This window comes from Dendrobates tinctorius, unplaced genomic scaffold, assembly GCF_039654945.1.
Source record: "Dendrobates tinctorius isolate UK_male_01 unplaced genomic scaffold, ASM3965494v1 ptg000226l, whole genome shotgun sequence".
Lineage (NCBI taxonomy): Eukaryota > Metazoa > Chordata > Amphibia > Anura > Dendrobatidae > Dendrobates > Dendrobates tinctorius.
Window position 1 is genome coordinate 6855030 of NW_027361893.1, and position 9011 is coordinate 6864040.

A 9011-nucleotide genomic window follows, 5' to 3' on the forward strand; every position below is an offset into this window, starting at 1 on the left:
ACATTCCCAAATCCTGCAACCTTTCCTCATAAGACAGGGTTTGCAGACCGGTCACCATTCTGGTCGCTCTTTTCTGAACTTGCTCCAGTTTGTTGATGTCTTTTTTAAAATGTGGTGCCCAAAACTGGACACAATATTCCAGATGAGGTCTGACCAAAGAAGAGTAGAGGGAAATAATGACTTCACGTGATCTAGACTGTATGCTTCTGTTAATACATCCTAGAATTGCATTTGCCTTTTTTGCTGCTGCATCACACTGTTGACTCATATTCAGTCTGTGATCTATTAGTATACCCAAGTCTTTTTCACATGTGCTGTCACTTAGCCCTATTCCTCCCATTCTATATATACTTTTTTCATTTTTATTGCCCAGATGTAGTACTTTGCATTTCTCCCTGTTAAAAACCATTCTGTTAGTTGCTGCCCACTTCTCCAGTTTACTTAAATCTTTTTGAATCATCTCTCTCTCCTCTCTAGTATTAGCTATCCCTCCTAGCTTTGTGTCATCAGCAAATTTAATCAGTTTACCCTCAATTCCTTCATCTAAATCGTTGATAAAGATGTTGAACAATACAGGGCCCAGGACAGAGCCCTGTGGTACCCCACTTGAGACATTCTTCCAAGTGGATGTGCAGCCATTTACGACCACTCTTTGGGTCCGATCACTAAGCCAGTTATGAATCCACCTAACAGTTGCCTTGTCCATTCCATACTTAGTCATTTTTTCAATAAGGATTGTATGAGAGACTTTGTCAAATGCTTTGCTGAAGTCAAGATATACTATATCTACAGCATTTCCTTGATCCACCCAATCAGTGATACCGTCATAGAAGGAAATTAAGTTAGTCTGACATGACTTATCAGTTACAAACCCATGCTGACTCTGTTTAATCACTTCATTCTTATCCAGGTATTGACATACATGTTGTTTAATAATTTGTTCAAAGATCTTTCCTGGTATAGAAGTCAGACTCACCGGCCTATAGTTGCCTGGGTCCACCTTCTTCCCCTTTTTGAAGATAGGAACAACATTTGCTCTTCTCCAGTCTTCTGGCACTTCTCCTGTTCTCCAAGAATTTTCAAAGATTATGGAGAGGGGTTCAAAAATTTCTTCTGCTATCTCCTTCAGTACTCTGGGGTGTAATTCATCTGGACCTGGAGACTTGAATTCATTTAGGTTAGCTAAGTGTTTCCTCACTATCTTTCTGTTTATAGATATCCTGGATTCTTCTATTCCCTTAATAGGACAGTGAATAACAGTTGATGTTGCATTTCCTTTCTGACAGAAAACAGATGCAAAATAGGAATTTAAAAGTTCAGCCTTCTCAACATCCTGTCTTACCATTTCATCATTTTCATATACTGGAGCATTCCAAATGGGGGACATCACATCAGACACTGGAGCAGCATTTACGGGGCCCATTATACACTGGAGCATTAGAAATGGGGCTCATTATATATGGAGCATTATTTGGGCCCATCATACACTGGAGCATCATCGATGAGGCCCATCATATACTGGAGCATTCTAAATGGGGCAGATCAGACACTGGAGCAGCATCTATGGGGCCCTTCATACACTGGAGCAATAGAAATGGGGCCCATTATATATGGAGCATTATTTGGGCCCATAACACACTGGAGCATCATCCATGGAGAACATCATATACTGTAGCAATATGTGGAGCTTATCATATACTGTATGGAACATTATATGGGACCAATTATTCTGTATGGAGAAATATATGGGGCTCATTATTCTGTATGGCGCACTAGGTGGTGGCCATAATACTGTATGGAGTAATATACTGTCCATTTTTTGAGCTATTGTAGAATTTAAAATAGATATCAGTCATGTCATGTAAGCAGTGAAGTATTTTTCATTGTACTATACCTATATTTCTGTGCCGTATCGGAGCATTATGAATTGTGGTATGTGTTAAAAGGGCGCACTGACACTCTTTGGCCCACGAAAACCTGGCGCCAGCCCTACTCCCCCACAACTTTAGCCAAATAACCCCCAGTTTTCAACGGGTAACTATTATTAGTAAATTAAGGTTCACAAGCTTAAGTAATAAGAATTGATGTCGTTGGCTTTGAAATGGGCACTGTAGGTGTGTTTACTGTCCTCCACTCACTGCCGACTTTGCTTCCCCATTTACTTGCATTGGGTTTCGTGTTTCAATCGGACCCCGACTTTTCCATATAGTCGGCCGATTTCGTTCGACCCGACTTTTAAGAAAGTCGGGTTTCATGAAACCTGACTGGACCCGAAAAAAGGCAAAGTCGCTCATCTCTATTGATTACCACTTGTGTCTCTGTAAAAACAATCCCCTTTAACCGTTTCCGACATCGGGTGTAAATGTACGCTGATGTCGGATTCCCTCACTTTGATTTAGGCTGCGGCGCTGAGCGCATATCTTTTCCGGCATATGATGGGCCAGAAATCCCGCCCATCGGTGACCCTGTCACGTGATCGCGGGTCACTGATGGGTTAGCATGACAAACATGGGTCTCCAGCAAACTTGTATGGTTGTCACTGCTGGATCCTATAAGTGCTGCCCGGTGTTCGGCGCTCATAGTAAATGAGCAACCTTGCTACATACAGGCGATCTGGGGGGGTCAGCGGGCGCCCTGGTCCGCTAGCTGAAATCGCATGGACCAGGGATCGTGCCTCCGAACTCCTGCTCTCCTTTTAACGTGGGCAAAACGCTACTCAGACAACACAGGGTGAGGGTAAAAGTGTGGCAATGCTTTATTGAACCACAAAACAGGCAGATAACACATAACACAGTCTCAGCAAAATACACAAGATGGTGCACACTACAGAGTTTCACCCTTCCGCTGATTTGCTGGGATAAGAGCATCTATGACTTCAAAGCTCCCATGATCGCTGCCCCACTTGTGGCACGCACACAGAGAGGAGATAACGATAAGCGTAGGAAAATGACAGTCCATTGAGTCTATACAAGGTACATAGACAGTTAATCTGACGAACACAACCTGGCTTCTCCAAACGTATCCACGGTTCAGCAATGGTCAATGGAGCAGATCTGTATTCTTCCATCTGAGGTTGAAAACCCCCTAGAGGTTGTTTCCTATAGAATGATAAATCCGTGTCCCTTGTGATGGAGCCATGATGTAAAATTGCTTCTGTATTGCCTCTGGTCCTTTTGGGATGTATGGATGTCTTGGCAGAATCTCTCTGGCTATTTCTCTCTCTTAGTCTCTTTATATAGAGGCATGTAACCTATTTTTAGACTTAACAAGTGTCCCCCATTCAGCATTTACACAAAGGGTAAGAATGGACATGAGATCAAGTAGCATTACTTGATTATTTAAACTATTTGCATAGTTTTTCCCTCTCTACTTTCAAAGTCAACAATCTGGCTCCATAGCACAATGCATAATTAGCATCTCAGCAAACATCACTAGTGATCAAGGATAAGTGCACAATCAAAGTCAATATTACTGGCTTAAGGTACGGTCACAGTTAGCGATGCACCAGCGATCCCGACCTGCGATATGACGCGGTCAGGATCGCTGGTGCATCGCTAAGTGGTCGCTAGTGAGCTGCCACACAGGCAGATCTCACCTGCGACATCGCAGGGGTCGGGGGTCGCTACTTACCTGTCAGACGAGGCGATCCTGACCAAAGGTGACTCATCAGGAGACTATTTAATATTGACCTATATTCAATCGAGACTAGAAAAAAAAAATAAAATCATGTATCATGATATCCAAAACAGTCAGAAAACTAGCCACATATGGGCAGACCACAGACTTCAAACCATATACTTCATAAGTTTATAAGCCACTCCAGTGACAGGAATAGAAAGTATGTGACATTCAGTATATACCGCTTAGGGAACACTGAACTTCCAGAGATCATTTCCATATTCTTACTAAATAATGGCACAGATCTCCCAGACATTATGGTTGCACATATCCCTAGTCTTTATAATGATATTGCACTCATTCCCTGACAGACCGCAGCATGGCCATTAGTTAGAAGCTGCTAATGATCTTTGGAGCAGGTAAGTTTTCCCTGAGTGGTATATATTGGGCCGTCTGAAAACGGAGTTTAGCCTGGGACAATTTGTCTGCACTACTAATTGACAGCTGTTACAATACCAAACTAGGGCAGTCCCTATAGGAGGAAAAACACAATAATTATACGGGTTTTCACATACTTTCTATTCCTGACACTGGAGTGGCTTATAATGAAAGTATATAGTTTGAAGTCTGGGGTCTGCCAATATGTGGCTAGTTTTCTGACTGTTTCAGATAACATGATACATGATGTTAGAGTTTTCTTCATCTAGTATCGCTTGAATATGGGTCAATATTAAATAGTTTCCTTATGAGTCGCCTTTGGTGAGGTCAATGAAACCCGTAGACATGAGAGGCTTGGAGAGTGAGTGTGTATACGTCACCTCACCCTATATACTGAGACATGTGGTGTAAGTTTCATCTATTAGTCACCTTCTGACTAACCTTCAGGGGGTGAATTATGGGTATAGTTTAACATTTGAAATTAATAAAGTGAGTTTTATCCATTTGTCAGCAAACATGAGGAATGACAAGAGGTAACCCATTAAGAAGATCCAATTTTGGTTAAAACTATTCCAACATTATGAACATAAAAAAGGCTTCTCCTCTCTGTGACGTCTCTGATGTTTAATAACAGTTGATTTCCAAGTAAAATACTTCCACATTAAGAAAATGAAAAAGACTTCTCCTCGGTGTGACTACTCTGATGTTTAACAAGACGCACTTTCTGGTTAAAACATTTCCCACATTCTGAACAGGAAAAAGGGTTCTCTGCTGTGTGACTTCTCTGATGTCTAACAAGATGATATTTCTGGTTAAAACATTTCCCACATTCTGAACATGAAAAAGGCTTCTCCCCTCTGTGAGTTCTCTGGTGACTATCAAGATGCCCTTTCTGGTTAAAACATTTCCCACATTCTGAACATGCAAAAGGCTTCTCCCCTGTGTGAGTTCTCTGGTGGCTATCAAGAATCGATTTCCGGTTAAAACATTTCCCACATTCTGAACATGCAAAAGGCTTCTCCCCTCTGTGAGTTCTCTGGTGGCTATCAAGAATCGATTTCCGGTTAAAACATTTCCCACATTCTGAACATGCAAAAGGCTTCTCCCCTGTGTGGGTTCTCTGGTGATTAACCAAACCTGATTTCCGTTTAAAACATTTCCCACATTCTGAACATGAAAAAGGCTTCTCCCCTGTGTGAGTTCTCTGGTGGCCATCAAGAATCGATTTCCGGTTAAAACATTTCCCACATTCTGAACATGAAAAAGGCTTCTCCCCTGTGTGAGTTCTCTGGTGAGTAACAAAATATGATTTCCATTTAAAATATTTCCCACATTCTGCACATGAAAAGGACTTCTTTGCTTTAGGAGCAGTTTGTTTTTTAATGCCTCTTTTGTGACTTTGATTTTCCTTAGTAGTCGGTAATGAATCAGGAGACAGGACCTGTTTCATAGGATCAGATGACAGATCTTTGCTGTGAATGGATGACGGTATAACTGGAGTAACAGCAATCACTTCAGTTGTATCTTGCAGGATATCAAGATCGTCAAATTTGAAAATTGAAGATGTCAGCTGTCCCTCTGATTTCGTGGCACAGTCATCAGCTAAGAAAAAAAAATAATTATTTTGTAATAAAATATCCTTGAGTTTTATTTTTTGAACATTTCTACTTAAACTGTCCATAAAAATGGCAAGCTATGTAAAAAACGTTATTTACCAAGACAATGACAGTTCACAGTCCAATAGAAAACATTGTCGGATGAACCAGTAGTGTGTGGTGATCAACTGTTTGTTCATTCTGCCTCCCAAATATAGAATTATAAGAAACTAAATCAATATTATGTAGGCAAAAATAATACCAATTCTCTCACAATTCCCATTCAGGTCCAACATCTGTCAATGGAAAAACAGAGGTTCCCACACTATTAGTGGCTCAAAGGCTGTTGAAGAGCAACAAGGTTTCTATAAACCAATCCAGCAAAATCCGCTCTCACTTCTGAGTCTTGCAGTGTGCTCAAACAACATATAGGATCCCTGTATTTAGTAATATTATAGTGAGAAGAATCCACCTAATTTATGGTGTGTGTCTCCTGGAACACAATCTGGGCACTATGTGTTGGGTAACAAAATGGCAAATGTGTAATTTTCACTCTCCAACATCCACTGCATGTTAATTTCCAGAAAGCGGCTGTGGAGTCAAAATATTCACCTTTCCTATAGATTATAACCCTCAGTGAATTAATTTATAAAGGATTTACTTATTTATTTATGAGGATTTCGACTATTCTGGTTTTCTGTAATTTAGTTATATTAGGGCTCCTGCATATGGTGTTTCCAATTTCATCTGGGATCTGTTCCTGCTGCCCAGCTGGAGTAATCTGCTCCCTACTTCAGTCAATGGGAAAGTACCACACCCTACTAAAGCTCAAAGCATATGGCCGGAATCTGCTAGATGCAGCATTGTTCTCCTTTGGTTCAGTCGTCTGTGCTCAGCTTGTGGCTTGTGTATTTGTTTCCTGTTGTGACCGTGGCCCGTTTACTGACTACTCTTGTGTCTTCGGATTCTGTATTCTGTCCTTCTGGTTCTGACCCAGCTACCAGACTATTCTTTTTGCCATCCAAAACCACAGAATAGCAGGTAACACCATGGTCCCAGCCTAGGGGTCCCAGTGTAAGTCCATGTGCATTTAAGGATGTTAAAGTGCGATGAGCAAGGCAATCCTTGGGATATGGAAAGCAGAGAAGATAGAGCCAAGCATGTTCATGGTGGACATCTTTTCAGCTGCCAGGTGACCCAATACATTGTGTCTGCCAACTATTCCAGCTAGATCTGCATTAAAATAGCTAAATGGCGCTCCTTCCCTTCTGAACACGGCCATGTGCCCAGACAGTAGTGTACAATCGTGTGTAGGGTATCGTGCGAAGTTGGAAAATAATTTGTAAGATCCATTTGTTTTCTATTATTCTTTGTGAATAATTCCAAATCACCACATAAAGTGACACACGTCAGATTTTAAAAATGGGGCCTGATTAGGAACACAAAACTGGCTGCGGGAAGAGGATAAATCAGAATATTTTGGACACAAATTACTGTAATCACAAACTGTGACTACAGACAATAACATCTACTGAAATGATCAAACCCAACAGTCTTCATCAGTAATAAATGAGTAACTAGTGGTGAAACCTCTCTGGGATAATTAGTGTATGGGGCCCGGTGACTTCACAATCTAAACTATCGTAAGGTCCAATATTTTCTGTCAGATGAGTTTCAAGAAGAAATATTACACATTTAAAGAGAACTGTGTATAATAGTGCAGAGCTGAGATGTCTTAAAGGGAACCTGTCAGCAGGATTGTGCACAGTAACCTACAGACACTGTCAGGTCAGTGCCGTTATACTGATTACAATGATACCTTGGTAGATGAAATCAGTCTTGTGGTTGTTGTTTAATCTGAATTTGTAGTTTTCAGTTTATGAGATTCTTGTGCTCTGGGGCAGGGCTGTGGGCGGGGCTGTATGTGGTGCTCTGCTTACATATGCATCTGTATTTGTTTTTTACAGGTTACTCATCCCTCAGTGACCTGCTCTGCATTTTTACATAATTCATATATAATATTGTGAGGTTTAGAAAAAAAAACAACCACAAGACGGATTTCATCACCAGATATCAATGTAATCAGTATAACAGCGCTGACCTGACACTATGTGTAGGTTGCTGTGTACAATCCTGCTGAAGGGTTCACCTTAAATTTAGATCTAAGGCAATGGAGAGCTTTTATTTACAGTAAGACTCTTATGCATTTGGAAAAAGCGATGGAGAGGTTTTTTTAAGACTATCAGTGAGCTACAGACTCACATAAGTGACGCAGAACAATCCCACCACAATCAATCACACAGAATGAGCAGGTAAAAAAAAACACAGAATAAATAAAAATGCTACATCCCCAACAACAACTTATGCATGAGGGGAGAACTCCAACAGTAAAACGGAGTTGCACTCATTTAAGATGGACCATTGGAGCCACTATGAGTCCTGAGCCTATCAGCCATGCACAGCTTAGAGATATATCATGGCACAAGTGTAATGGTTTTATGTAGTTTATCACAATCCTCCTTGAAATTTGTTAGTTTTAATACAAATAGAAAAGTCAGGATAAAGGGAAATTCTGTTGTTATTGTACAGAAATTCACACTTGGCCTCAATGCTCATTTAATGATGTCGATCATAAAAGCGAAGTTTGGCCAGAAAGACTGGACCTGGCCTTGTAGGGACCATATGAGACATTCAGCAGCACAGAAGGGAGAGAAGGTAGATTCATCCAATAAGATATCAGGGATCTAGGAAGCCAACAGCATCATTACCCTCCAATTTCTCTTACAGGCCCATCAGAATACTTTTATTCAAGTGATTTTCTAACTTGTCAGCAGATCCTACATACACTGTCACTTGGCTTTGTAGTTTACAGACCTGGGCAGGTAACGGTCAGCGTCTTCCAATCCCAGGAGCTAGGTGGATCCTCCAGGTGTTAAGTTCTATAAAAAAGGGCTTTCAATGCCAAAGGTCATTTGAACAGTTTTGAGTGGAGGAGAATGTTGTGGTCTAGAGGCAAAATGGTGATCTCATGATTGTGATACGGTCAGAAGACACCACCGACGTAGCAGCCACAGACGTTGACTGAGAAGAATCTCAATGCAGGAATGAATGTGTTGCATGGATTTATGTCTTTTTATATCAATTAAGGAATTTGCACCCCAGACCTTGCGGGGCCATCACAACACAGAACTCAGACCCCAATCAGAGGACAATAAAACATTCACACTCCTTATCTATGAACTGTTCCAATATTTATGGCCACAACTGTTTATCACTCTCTTATAATGATAGCTCTGCTTCACGTCTCTTGTCTTATCTATTGCATTATTTCTTTCTGTGCTGTGTTGTGTATAAATATGT

At 40.9% G+C, this 9011-nt stretch overlaps 1 pseudogene; it reads right to left on the bottom strand.

Moving 5' to 3' along the window:
• Positions 1–4661: 4661 nt before the first annotated feature.
• The window catches only part of LOC141059267 (uncharacterized), a 176964-nt pseudogene continuing 172614 nt past the window's right edge, over positions 4662–9011 (bottom strand).